Raw genomic sequence first — 14,462 nt, forward strand, 5'->3', positions numbered from 1 at the left:
GGGTGAGTGGATACAGCCAGATCCGCACTGCGCCCTGCCTGCCCGTCTGCCGTGGGTCAGTGGACATAGCCAGATCCACATAGCACCCTCTCTGCCCGTCTCCCGTGGATGAGTGGACACAGCCAGATCCACACTGCGCCCTGCCTGCCCGTCTCCCGTGGGTGAGTGGACACAGCCAGATCCACACTGCGCCCTGCCTGCCCGTCTCCCATGGGTTAGTGGACACAGCCAGATCCGCACTGCGCCCTGCCTGCCCGTCTGCCGTGGGTGAGTGGATACAGCCAGATCCGCACTGCGCCCTGCCTGCCCGTCTGCCGTGGGTCAGTGGACATAGCCAGATCCACACAGCACACTCTCTGCCTGTCTCCTGTGGATGAGTGGACACAGCCAGATCCACACTGCGCCCTGCCTGCCCGTCTCCCGTTGGTGAGTGGACACAGCCAGTTCCGCACTGCGCCCTGCCTGCACGTCTGCCGTGGGTGAGTGGATACAAACAGATCCACACTGCGCCCTGCCTGCCCGTCTGCCGTGGGTCAGTGGACATAGCCAGATCCACACAGCACCCTCTCTGCCCGTCTCCCGTGGATGAGTGGACATAGCCAGATCCACACGGTGCACTCACTGCCCGTCTCCCGTGAGTGAGTGGACACAACCAGATCCACACTGAGTCCTCACTGCCCGTCTCCCGTGAGTGAGTGGACACAGCCAGATCCACACTGAGCTCTCACTGCTCGTCTCCCGTGAGTGAGTGGACACAGCCAGATCCACACTGAGCCCTCACTGCCCGTCTCCCGTGGGTGAGTGGACATAGACAGATCCACACTGCGCCCTCATTGCCCGTCTCCCGTGGGTGTGTGGACACAGCCAGATCCACACTGTGCCCTGCCTGCACGTCTTCCGTGGGTCAGTGGACATAGCCAGATTCACAGCACCCTCTCTGACCGTCTCCTGTGGGTGAGTGGACACAGACAGATCCACACTGCGCCCTGCCTGCCCGTCTGCCGTGGGTGAGTGGACATTGCCAGATCCGCACTGCGCCCTTCCTGCCCATCTGCCGTGGGTCAGTGGACATAGCCAGATCCACACAGCACCCTCACTGCCCGTCTCCCGTGGGTGAGTGGACACAGCCAGATCCACACTGCGCCCTGCCTGCCCGTCTCCCGTGGGTAGTGGACACAGCCAGATCCGCACTGCGCCCTGCCTGCCCGTCTGCCGTGGGTGAGTGTACATAGCCAGATCCACACAGCACCCTCTCTGCCCGTCTCCCGTGGGTGAGTGGACACAGCCAGATCCACACTGCGCCTTGCCTTCCCGTCTCCCATGGGTGAGTGGACACAGCCAGATCGGCACTGCGCCCAGCCTGCGTGTCTGCCGTGGGTGAGTGGACACAGCCAGATCTGCACTGCGCCCTGCCTGCCCGTCTCCCGTTGGTAGTGGACACAGCCAGAACTGCACTTCGCCCAGCCTGCCCGTCTGCCGTGGGTGAGTGGACACAGCCAGATCCGCATTGCGCCCTGCCTGCCCGTCTCCCGTGGGTGAGTGGACACAGCCAGATCCGCACTGCGCCCTGCCTGCCCGTGTGCCGTGGGTCAGTGGACATAGCCAGATCCACACAGTACACTCTCTGCCCGTCTCCTGTGGGTGAGTGTACACAGCCAGATCCACACTGCGCCCTCACTGCCCATCTCCCGTGGGTGAGTGGACACAGCCAGATCCACACTGCGCCCTCCCTGCCCGTCTCCCGTGGGTAGTGGACACAGCCAGATCCGCACTGCGCCCAGCCTCCTGTCTGCTGTGGGGGAGTGGACATAGCCAGATCCACACAGCACCCTCTCTGCCCGTCTCCTGTGGGTGAGTGGACACAGCAAGATCCACACTGCGCCTTGCCTGCCCGTCTCCCGTGGGTGAGTGCACACAGCCAGAACCACACTGCGCCCTGCCTGCCCGTCTGCTGTGGGTGAGTGGACACTGCCAGATCCGCACTGCGCCCTTCCTGCCCGTCTGCCGTGGGTCAGTGGACATAGCCAGATCCACACAGCACCCTCACTGCCCGTCTCCCGTGGGTGAGTGGACACAGCCAGATCCACACTGCGCCCTGCCTGCCCGTGTCCCGTGGGTAGTGGACACAGCCAGATCCACACAGGCCCTGCCTGCCCATCTGCCGTGGGTGAGTGGACAAAGCCAGATTCGCACTACGCCCTGCCTGCCCGTCTCCCGTGGGTGAGTGGACACATCCAAATCCACACTGCGCCCTGCCTGCTCGTCTCCCGTGGGTGAGTGGATACAGCCAGATCCGCACTGCGCCCTGCCTGCATGCCTCCCGTTGGTGAGTGGACACAGCCATATCCACACTGGACCTTGCCGGCCCGTCTCCCGTGGGTGAGTGGACACAGCTAAATCCACAGAGCACCCTCACTGCCCGTCACCCGTGGGTGAGTGGACACAGCCAGAACCACACTGGGCTCTCACTGCCCATCTCCCGAGTTGAGTGGACACAGCCAGATCCACAGTGCTCCCTGCCTGCCCATCTCCCGTGGGTGTGTGGACACAGCCGGATCCACACAGCACCCTCACTGCCCGTCTCCCGTGCGTGAGTGGACACAGCCAGATCCACACAGCGCCCTCTCTGCCCATCTCCCGTGGGTGAGTGGACACAGCCAGATCCACACTGCGCCTTGCCTGCCCGTCTCCCGTGTGTGAGTGGACACAGCCAGATCTGCACTGCGCCCTGCCTGCCCGTCTGCCGTGGGTGAGTGGACACAGCCAGATCCGCACTGCGCCCTGCCTGCCCGTCTGCCGTGGGTCAGTGGACATAGCCAGATCCACACAGCACCGTCTCTGCCCGTCTCCCGTGGGTGAATGGACACAGCCAGATCTACACTGCGCCTTGCCTGCCCGTCTCCCGTGTGTGAGTGGACACAGCCAGATCCACACTGCGCCCTGCCTGCCCATCTTCCGTGGGTGAGTGGACACAGCCAGATCCGCACTGCGCCCTGCTTATCCGTCTGCCATGGTTCAGTGGACACAGCTATATCCACACAGCACCCTCTCTGCCCGTCTCCCTTGGGTGAGTGGACATAGCCAGATCCACACTGCGCACTCACTGCCCGTCTCCCGTGGGAGTGTGAACACAGCCAATTCCACACTGTGCCCTGCCTGCCCGTCAACCGTGGATGAGTGGACACAGCCAGATCCACACTGTGCACTCACTGTCCGTCTCCCGTGAGTGAGTGGACACAGCCAGATCCACACTGAGCCGTCACTGCCCGTCTCCCGTGAGTGAGTGGACACAGCCAGATCCACACTGAGCTCTCACTTCTCGTCTCCCGTGAGTGAGTGGACACAGCCAGATCCACACTGCGCCCTGCCTGCCCATATGCCGTGGGTGAGTGGACACAGCCAGGACCGCACTGCGCCCTCTCTGCCCATCTCCCGTGGGTGAGTGGACACAGCCATATCCGCACTGCGCCCTGCCTGCCCATCTGCCGTGGGTCAGTGGACATAGCCAGATCCAAACAGCACCCTCTCTGCCCGTCTCCCGTGTGTGAGTGTACACAGCGAGATCCACATTGCGCACTCAATGTCCGTTTCCCGTGAGTCAGTGGACACAACCAGATCCACACTGCGCCCTCACTGCCCGTCTCCGGTGGGTGAGTGGATACAACCAGATCTGCACTGCGCCCTGCCTGCCCGTCTGCCGTGGGTCAGTGGACATAGCCAGATCCACATAGCACCCTCTCTGCCCGTCTCCCGTGGATGAGTGGACACAGCCAGATCCACACTGCGCCCTGCCTGCCCGTCTGCCGTGGGTGAGTGGACACAGCCAGATCCGCACTGCGCCCTGCCTGCCCGTCTGCCGTGGGTCAGTGGACATAGCCAGATCCACACAGCACCGTCTCTGCCCGTCTCCCGTGGGTGAGTGGACACAGCCAGATCCACACTGCGCCTTGCCTGCCCGTCTCCCGTGTGTGAGTGGACACAGCCAGATCCGCACTGCGCCCTGCCTGCCCATCCTCCGTGGGTGAGTGGACACAGCCAGATCCGCACTGCGCCCTGCTTATCCGTCTGCCATGGTTCAGTGGACACAGCTATATCCACACAGCACCCTCTCTGCCCGTCTCCCTTGGGTGAGTGGACATAGCCAGATCCACACTGCGCACTCACTGCCCGTCTCCCGTGGGAGTGTGAACACAGCCAATTCCCCACTGTGCCCTGCCTGCCCGTCAACCGTGGATGAGTGGACACAGCCAGATCCACACTGTGCACTCACTGTCCGTCTCCCGTGAGTGAGTGGACACAGCCAGATCCACACTGAGCCGTCACTGCCCGTCTCCCGTGAGTGAGTGGACACAGCCAGATCCACACTGAGCTCTCACTTCTCGTCTCCCGTGAGTGAGTGGACACAGCCAGATCCACACTGCGCCCTGCCTGCCCGTATGCCGTGGGTGAGTGGACACAGCCAGGACCGCACTGCGCCCTGCCTGACCATCTGCCGTGGGTGAGTGGACACAGCCAGATCCGCACTGTGCCCTGCCAGCCCGTCTGCCGTGGGTCAGTGGACATAGCCAGATCCACACAGCACCCTCTCTGCCCGTCTCCCGTGGGTGAGTGGAAACAGCCAGATCCACACTGCGCCCTCACTGCCCGTCTCCCGTTGGTGAGTGGACACAGCCAGATCCGCACTGCGCCCTGCCTACCCATCTGCCGTCGGGCCAGTGGACACAGCCAGATCCACACAGCACCCTCTGTGCCCGTCTCCCGTGGGTGAGTGGACACAGCCAGATCCACACTGTGCCCTGCCTGCCCGTCTCCCGTGGTTGGGTGGACACAGCCAGATCCGCACTGCGCCCTCTCTGCCCATCTCCCGTGGGTGAGTGGACACAGCCATATCCGCACTGCGCCCTGCCTGCCCATCTGCCGTGGGTCAGTGGACATAGCCAGATCCAAACAGCACCCTCTCTGCCCGTCTCCCGTGCGTGAGTGTACACAGCGAGATCCACACTGCGCACTCAATGTCCGTTTCCCGTGAGTCAGTGGACACAACCAGATCCACACTGCGCCCTCACTACCCGTCTCCTTGGTTTAGTGGACACAGACAGATCCGCACTGCGCCCTGCCTGCCCGTCTGCCGTGGGTGAGTGGATACAGCCAGATCCGCACTGCGCCCTGCCTGCCCGTCTGCCGTGGGTCAGTGGACATAGCCAGATCCACACAGCACACTCTCTGCCTGTCTCCTGTGGATGAGTGGACACAGCCAGATCCACACTGCGCCCTGCCTGCCCGTCTCCCGTTGGTGAGTGGACACAGCCAGTTCCGCACTGCGCCCTGCCTGCCCGTCTCCCATGGGTTAGTGGACACAGCCAGATCCACACTGCGCCCTGCCTGCCCGTCTCCCGTCGGTGAGTGGACACAGCCAGATCCACAATGCGCCCTGCCTACCCGTATGCCGTGGGTGAGTGGACACAGCCAGATCCGCACTGTGCCTTGCTTGCCAGTCTGCGGTGGGTCAGTGGACAGAGCCAGATCCACACAGCGCCCTCTCTGCTCGTATCCCGTGGGTGAGTGGACACAGCCAGACGCACATTGCGCCTTGCCTGCCCGTCTCCCGTGGATGAGTGGACACAGCCAGATCCACACTGCGCCTTGCCTGCCCATCTTCCGTGGGTGAGTGGACACAGCCAGATCTGCACTGCGCCCTGCCAGCCCGTGTGCCGTGGGTGAGTGGACACAGCCAGATCCGCACTGCGCCCTGCCTGCCCGTCTGCCGTGGGTCAGTGGACATAGCCAGATCCACACAGCACACTCTCTGCCTGTCTCCTGTGGATGAGTGGACACAGCCAGATCCACACTGCGCCCTGCCTGCCCGTCTCCCATTGGTGAGTGGACACAGCCAGTTCCGCACTGCGCCCTGCCTGCACGTCTGCCGTGGGTGAGTGGACACAAACAGATCCACACTGCGCCCTGCCTGCCCGTCTGCCGTGGGTCAGTGGACATAGCAAGATCCAAACAGCACCCTCTCTGCCCGTCTCCGTGGGTGAGTGGACACAGCGAGATCCACACTGTGCCTTGCCTGCCCGTCTCCCGTGAGTGAGTGGACACAACCAGATCCACACTGAGCCCTCACTGCCCGTCTCCCGTGAGTGAGTGGACACAGCCAGATCCACACTGAGCTCTCACTGCTCGTCTCCCGTGAGTGAGTGGACACAGCCAGATCCACACTGAGCCCTCACTGCCCGTCTCCCGTGGGTGAGTGGACACAGCCAGATCCACACTGAGCCCTCATTGCCCGTCTCCCGTGGGTGAGTGGACACAGACAGATCCACACTGCGCCCTCATTGCCCGTCTCCCGTGGGTGTGTGGACACAGCCAGATCCACACTGTGCCCTGCCTGCACGTCTTCCGTGGGTCAGTGGACATAGCCAGATTCACAGCACCCTCTCTGACCGTCTCCTGTGGGTGAGTGGACACAGACAGATCCACACTGCGCCCTGCCTGCCCGTCTGCCGTGGGTGAGTGGACACTGCCAGATCCGCACTGCGCCCTTCCTGCCCATCTGCCGTGGGTCAGTGGACATAGCCAGATCCACACAGCACCCTCACTGCCCATCTCCCGTGGGTGAGTGGACACAGCCAGATCCACACTGCGCCCTGCCTGCCCGTCTCCCGTGGGTAGTGGACACAGCCAGATCCGAACAGGGCCTGCCTGCCCGTCTGCCGTGGGTGAGTGGACACAGTCAGATCCGCACTGCGCCCTGCCTGCCCGTCTGCCATGGGTGAGTGTACATAGCCAGATCCACACAGCACCCTCTCTGCCCGTCTCCCGTGGGTGAGTGGACACAGCCAGATCCACACTGCGCCTTGCCTTCCCGTCTCCCATGGGTGAGTGGACACAGCCAGATCGGCACTGCGCCCTGCCTGCCCGTCTCCCGTTGGTAGTGGACACAGCCAGATCTGCACTTCACCCAGCCTGCCCGTCTGCCGTGGGTGAGTGGACACAGCCAGATCCGCATTGCGCCCTGCCTGCCCGTCTCCCGTGGGTGAGTGGACACAGCCAGATCCGCACTGCGCCCTGCCTGCCCGTGTGCCGTGGGTCAGTGGACATAGCCAGATCCACACAGCACTCTCTCTGCCCGTCTCCCGTGGGTGAGTGGACACAGCCAGATCCACACTGCACCCTCCCTGCCCGTATCCTGTGGGTAGTGGACACAGTCAGATCCGCACTGCGCCCAGCCTGCCTGTCTGCCGTAGGTGAGTGGACACAGCCAGATCCGCACTGCGCCCTGCCTGCCCGTCTCCCGTGGGTAGTGGACACAGCCAGATCCGCACTTCGCCCAGTCTGCCCGTCTGCCGTGGGTGAGTGGACACAGCCAGATCCGCACTGCGCCCAGCCTGCCCGACTGCCGAGTGTCAGTGGACATAGCCAGATCCACACAGCACCCTCTCTGCCCGTCTCCCGGGGGTGAGTGGACACAGCCAGATCCACACTGCGCCTTGCCTGCCCGTCTCCCGTGGATGAGTGGACACAGCCAATTCCGCACTGCGCCCTGCCTGCCCGTCTGCCTTAGGTGAGTGGACACAGCCAGATCCGCACTGCGCCCTGCCTGCCCGTGTGCCGTGGATCAGTGGACATAGCCAGATCCACACAGCACACTCTCTGCCCGTCTCCCGTGGGTGAGTGTACACAGCCAGATCCACACTGGGTCCTCACTGCCCATCTCCCGTGGGTGAGTGGACACAGCCAGATCCACACTGCGCCCTTACTGCCCGTCTCCCGTGGGTAGTGGACACAGCCAGATCCGCACTGCGCCCAGCCTGCCTGTCTGCCATGGGTGAGTGGACGCAGCCAGATCCGCACTGCGCCCTGCCTGCCCGTGTGCCGTGGATCAGTGGACATAGCGAGATCCACACAGCACACTCTCTGCCCGTCTCCCGTGGGTGAGTGTACACAGCCAGATCCACACTGCGCCCTCACTGCCCATCTCCCGTGGGTGAGTGGACACAGCCAGATCCACACTGCACCCTCCCTGCCCGTCTCCCGTGGGTAGTGGACACAGCCAGGTCCGCACTGCGCCCAGCCTCCTGTCTGCCGTGGGTGAGTGGACATAGCCAGATCCACACAGCACCCTCTCTGCCCGTCTCCTGTGGGTGAGTGGACACAGCAAGATCCACACTGCGCCTTGCCTGCCCGTCTCCCGTGGGTGAGTGCACACAGCCAGAACCACACTGCGCCCTGCCTGCCCGTCTGCTGTGGGTGAGTGGACACTGCCAGATCCGCACTGCTCCCTTCCTGCCCGTCTGCCGTGGGTCAGTGGACATAGCCAGATCCACACAGCACCCTCACTGCCCGTCTCCCGTGGGTGAGTGGACACAGCCAGATCCACACTGCGCCCTGCCTGCCCGTGTCCCGTGGGTAGTGGACACAGCCACATCCACACAGGCCCTGCCTGCCCGTCTCCCGTGGGTGAGTGGACAAAGCCAGATTCGCACTGCGCCCTGCCTGCCCGTCTCCCGTGGGTGAGTGGACACATCCAAATCCACACTGCGCCCTGCCTGCTCGTCTCCCGTGGGTGAGTGGATACAGCCAGATCCGCACTACGCCCTGTCTGCATGCCTCCCGTTGGTGAGTGGACACAGCCATATCCACACTGGACCTTGCCGGCCCGTCTCCCGTGGGTGAGTGGACACAGCTAGATCCACAGAGCACCCTCACTGCCTGTCACCCGTGGGTGAGTGGACACAGCCAGAACCACACTGGGCTCTCACTGCCCATCTCCCGAGTTGAGTGGACACAGCCAGATCCACAGTGCTCCCTGCCTGCCCATCTCCCGTGGGTGTGTGGACACAGCCGAATCCACACAGCACCCTCACTGCCCGTCTCCCGTGCGTGAGTGGACACAGCCAGATCCACACAGCGCCCTCTCTGCCCATCTCCCGTGGGTGAGTGGACACAGCCAGATCCACACTGAGCTCTCACTGCTCGTCTCCCGTGAGTGAGTGGACACAGCCAGATCCACACTGAGCCCTCACTGCCCGTCTCCCGTGGGTGAGTGGACATAGACAGATCCACACTGCGCCCTCATTGCCCGTCTCCCGTGGGTGTGTGGACACAGCCAGATCCACACTGTGCCCTGCCTGCACGTCTTCCGTGGGTCAGTGGACATAGCCAGATTCACAGCACCCTCTCTGACCGTCTCCTGTGGGTGAGTGGACACAGACAGATCCACACTGCGCCCTGCCTGCCCGTCTGCCGTGGGTGAGTGGACATTGCCAGATCCGCACTGCGCCCTTCCTGCCCATCTGCCGTGGGTCAGTGGACATAGCCAGATCCACACAGCACACTCACTGCCCGTCTCCCGTGGGTGAGTGGACACAGCCAGATCCACACTGCGCCCTGCCTGCCCGTCTCCCGTGGGTAGTGGACACAGCCAGATCCGCACTGCGCCCTGCCTGCCCGTCTGCCGTGGGTGAGTGTACATAGCCAGATCCACACAGCACCCTCTCTGCCCGTCTCCCGTGGGTGAGTGGACACAGCCAGATCCACACTGCGCCTTGCCTTCCCGTCTCCCATGGGTGAGTGGACACAGCCAGATCGGCACTGCGCCCAGCCTGCGTGTCTGCCGTGGGTGAGTGGACACAGCCAGATCTGCACTGCGCCCTGACTGCCCGTCTCCCATTGGTAGTGGACACAGCCAGAACTGCACTTCGCCCAGCCTGCCCGTCTGCCGTGGGTGAGTGGACACAGCCAGATCCGCATTGCGCCCTGCCTGCCCGTCTCCCGTGGGTGAGTGGACACAGCCAGATCCGCACTGCGCCCTGCCTGCCCGTCTGCCGTGGGTCAGTGGACATAGCCAGATCCACACAGCACACTCTCTGCCCGTCTCCTGTGGGTGAGTGTACACAGCCAGATCCACACTGCGCCCTCACTGCCCATCTCCCGTGGGTGAGTGGACACAGCCAGATCCACACTGCGCCCTCCCTGCACATCTCCCGTGGGTAGTGGACACAGCCAGATCCGCACTGCGCCCAGCCTCCTGTCTGCCGTGGGTGAGTGGACATAGCCAGATCCACACAGCACCCTCTCTGCCCGTCTCCTGTGGGTGAGTGGACACAGCAAGATCCACACTGCGCCTTGCCTGCCCGTCTCCCGTGGGTGAGTGCACACAGCCAGAACCACACTGCGCCCTGCCTGCCCGTCTGCCGTGGGTCAGTGGACATAGCCAGATCCACACAGCACCCTCTCTGCCCGTCTCCCGTGTGTGAGTGGACACAGCCAGATCCGCACTGCGCCCTTCCTACCCCTCTGCCGTGGGTGAGTGGACACAGCCAGATCCGCACTGCGCCCTGCCTGCCCGTCTGCCGTGGCTCAGTGGACATAGCCAGATCCACACAGCACCGTCTCTGCCCGTCTCCCGTGGGTGAGTGGACACAGCCAGATCCACACTGCGCCTTGCCTGCCCGTCTCCCGTGTGTGAGTGGACACAGCCAGATCCGCACTGCGCCCTGCCTGCCCATCCTCCGTGGGTGAGTGGACACAGCCAGATCCGCACTGCGCCCTGCTTATCCGTCTGCCATGGTTCAGTGGACACAGCTATATCCACACAGCACCCTCTCTGCCCGTCTCCCTTGGGTGAGTGGACATAGCCAGATCCACACTGCGCACTCACTGCCCGTCTCCCGTGGGAGTGTGAACACAGCCAATTCCCCACTGTGCCCTGCCTGCCCGTCAACCGTGGATGAGTGGACACAGCCAGATCCACACTGTGCACTCACTGTCCGTCTCCCGTGAGTGAGTGGACACAGCCAGATCCACACTGAGCCGTCACTGCCCGTCTCCCGTGAGTGAGTGGACACAGCCAGATCCACACTGAGCTCTCACTTCTCGTCTCCCGTGAGTGAGTGGACACAGCCAGATCCACACTGCGCCCTGCCTGCCCGTATGCCGTGGGTGAGTGGACACAGCCAGGACCGCACTGCGCCCTGCCTGACCATCTGCCGTGGGTGAGTGGACACAGCCAGATCCGCACTGTGCCCTGCCAGCCCGTCTGCCGTGGGTCAGTGGACATAGCCAGATCCACACAGCACCCTCTCTGCCCGTCTCCCGTGGGTGAGTGGAAACAGCCAGATCCACACTGCGCCCTCACTGCCCGTCTCCCGTTGGTGAGTGGACACAGCCAGATCCGCACTGCGCCCTGCCTACCCATCTGCCGTCGGGCCAGTGGACACAGCCAGATCCACACAGCACCCTCTGTGCCCGTCTCCCGTGGGTGAGTGGACACAGCCAGATCCACACTGTGCCCTGCCTGCCCGTCTCCCGTGGTTGGGTGGACACAGCCAGATCCGCACTGCGCCCTCTCTGCCCATCTCCCGTGGGTGAGTGGACACAGCCATATCCGCACTGCGCCCTGCCTGCCCATCTGCCGTGGGTCAGTGGACAAAGCCAGATCCAAACAGCACCCTCTCTGCCCGTCTCCCGTGCGTGAGTGTACACAGCGAGATCCACACTGCGCACTCAATGTCCGTTTCCCGTGAGTCAGTGGACACAACCAGATCCACACTGCGCCCTCACTACCCGTCTCCTTGGTTTAGTGGACACAGACAGATCCGCACTGCGCCCTGCCTGCCCGTCTGCCGTGGGTGAGTGGATACAGCCAGATCCGCACTGCGCCCTGCCTGCCCGTCTGCCGTGGGTCAGTGGACATAGCCAGATCCACACAGCACACTCTCTGCCTGTCTCCTGTGGATGAGTGGACACAGCCAGATCCACACTGCGCCCTGCCTGCCCGTCTCCCGTTGGTGAGTGGACACAGCCAGTTCCGCACTGCGCCCTGCCTGCCCGTCTCCCATGGGTTAGTGGACACAGCCAGATCCACACTGCGCCCTGCCTGCCCGTCTCCCGTCGGTGAGTGGACACAGCCAGATCCACAATGCGCCCTGCCTACCCGTATGCCGTGGGTGAGTGGACACAGCCAGATCCGCACTGTGCCTTGCTTGCCAGTCTGCGGTGGGTCAGTGGACAGAGCCAGATCCACACAGCGCCCTCTCTGCTCGTATCCCGTGGGTGAGTGGACACAGCCAGACGCACATTGCGCCTTGCCTGCCCGTCTCCCGTGGATGAGTGGACACAGCCAGATCCACACTGCGCCTTGCCTGCCCATCTTCCGTGGGTGAGTGGACACAGCCAGATCTGCACTGCGCCCTGTCAGCCCGTGTGCCGTGGGTGAGTGGACACAGCCAGATCCGCACTGCGCCCTGCCTGCCCGTCTGCCGTGGGTCAGTGGACATAGCCAGATCCACACAGCACACTCTCTGCCTGTCTCCTGTGGATGAGTGGACACAGCCAGATCCACACTGCGCCCTGCCTGCCCGTCTCCCATTGGTGAGTGGACACAGCCAGTTCCGCACTGCGCCCTGCCTGCACGTCTGCCGTGGGTGAGTGGACACAAACAGATCCACACTGCGCCCTGCCTGCCCGTCTGCCGTGGGTCAGTGGACATAGCAAGATCCAAACAGCACCCTCTCTGCCCGTCTCCGTGGGTGAGTGGACACAGCGAGATCCACACTGTGCCTTGCCTGCCCGTCTCCCGTGAGTGAGTGGACACAACCAGATCCACACTGAGCCCTCACTGCCCGTCTCCCGTGAGTGAGTGGACACAGCCAGATCCACACTGAGCTCTCACTGCTCGTCTCCCGTGAGTGAGTGGACACAGCCAGATCCACACTGAGCCCTCACTGCCCGTCTCCCGTGGGTGAGTGGACACAGCCAGATCCACACTGAGCCCTCATTGCCCGTCTCCCGTGGGTGAGTGGACACAGACAGATCCACACTGCGCCCTCATTGCCCGTCTCCCGTGGGTGTGTGGACACAGCCAGATCCACACTGTGCCCTGCCTGCACGTCTTCCGTGGGTCAGTGGACATAGCCAGATTCACAGCACCCTCTCTGACCGTCTCCTGTGGGTGAGTGGACACAGACAGATCCACACTGCGCCCTGCCTGCCCGTCTGCCGTGGGTGAGTGGACACTGCCAGATCCGCACTGCGCCCTTCCTGCCCATCTGCCGTGGGTCAGTGGACATAGCCAGATCCACACAGCACCCTCACTGCCCATCTCCCGTGGGTGAGTGGACACAGCCAGATCCACACTGCGCCCTGCCTGCCCGTCTCCCGTGGGTAGTGGACACAGCCAGATCCGAACAGGGCCTGCCTGCCCGTCTGCCGTGGGTGAGTGGACACAGTCAGATCCGCACTGCGCCCTGCCTGCCCGTCTGCCATGGGTGAGTGTACATAGCCAGATCCACACAGCACCCTCTCTGCCCGTCTCCCGTGGGTGAGTGGACACAGCCAGATCCACACTGCGCCTTGCCTTCCCGTCTCCCATGGGTGAGTGGACACAGCCAGATCGGCACTGCGCCCTGCCTGCCCGTCTCCCGTTGGTAGTGGACACAGCCAGATCTGCACTTCACCCAGCCTGCCCGTCTGCCGTGGGTGAGTGGACACAGCCAGATCCGCATTGCGCCCTGCCTGCCCGTCTCCCGTGGGTGAGTGGACACAGCCAGATCCGCACTGCGCCCTGCCTGCCCGTGTGCCGTGGGTCAGTGGACATAGCCAGATCCACACAGCACTCTCTCTGCCCGTCTCCCGTGGGTGAGTGGACACAGCCAGATCCACACTGCACCCTCCCTGCCCGTATCCTGTGGGTAGTGGACACAGTCAGATCCGCACTGCGCCCAGCCTGCCTGTCTGCCGTAGGTGAGTGGACACAGCCAGATCCGCACTGCGCCCTGCCTGCCCGTCTCCCGTGGGTAGTGGACACAGCCAGATCCGCACTTCGCCCAGTCTGCCCGTCTGCCGTGGGTGAGTGGACACAGCCAGATCCGCACTGCGCCCAGCCTGCCCGACTGCCGAGTGTCAGTGGACATAGCCAGATCCACACAGCACCCTCTCTGCCCGTCTCCCGGGGGTGAGTGGACACAGCCAGATCCACACTGCGCCTTGCCTGCCCGTCTCCCGTGGATGAGTGGACACAGCCAATTCCGCACTGCGCCCTGCCTGCCCGTCTGCCTTAGGTGAGTGGACACAGCCAGATCCGCACTGCGCCCTGCCTGCCCGTGTGCCGTGGATCAGTGGACATAGCCAGATCCACACAGCACACTCTCTGCCCGTCTCCCGTGGGTGAGTGTACACAGCCAGATCCACACTGGGTCCTCACTGCCCATCTCCCGTGGGTGAGTGGACACAGCCAGATCCACACTGCGCCCTTACTGCCCGTCTCCCGTGGGTAGTGGACACAGCCAGATCCGCACTGCGCCCAGCCTGCCTGTCTGCCATGGGTGAGTGGACGCAGCCAGATCCGCACTGCGCCCTGCCTGCCCGTGTGCCGTGGATCAGTGGACATAGCGAGATCCACACAGCACACTCTCTGCCCGTCTCCCGTGGGTGAGTGTACACAGCCAGATCCACACTGC

The sequence above is a fragment of the Microcebus murinus genome, chromosome 4, assembly GCF_040939455.1.
Source record: "Microcebus murinus isolate Inina chromosome 4, M.murinus_Inina_mat1.0, whole genome shotgun sequence".
Classification (NCBI taxonomy): Eukaryota; Metazoa; Chordata; class Mammalia; order Primates; family Cheirogaleidae; genus Microcebus; species Microcebus murinus.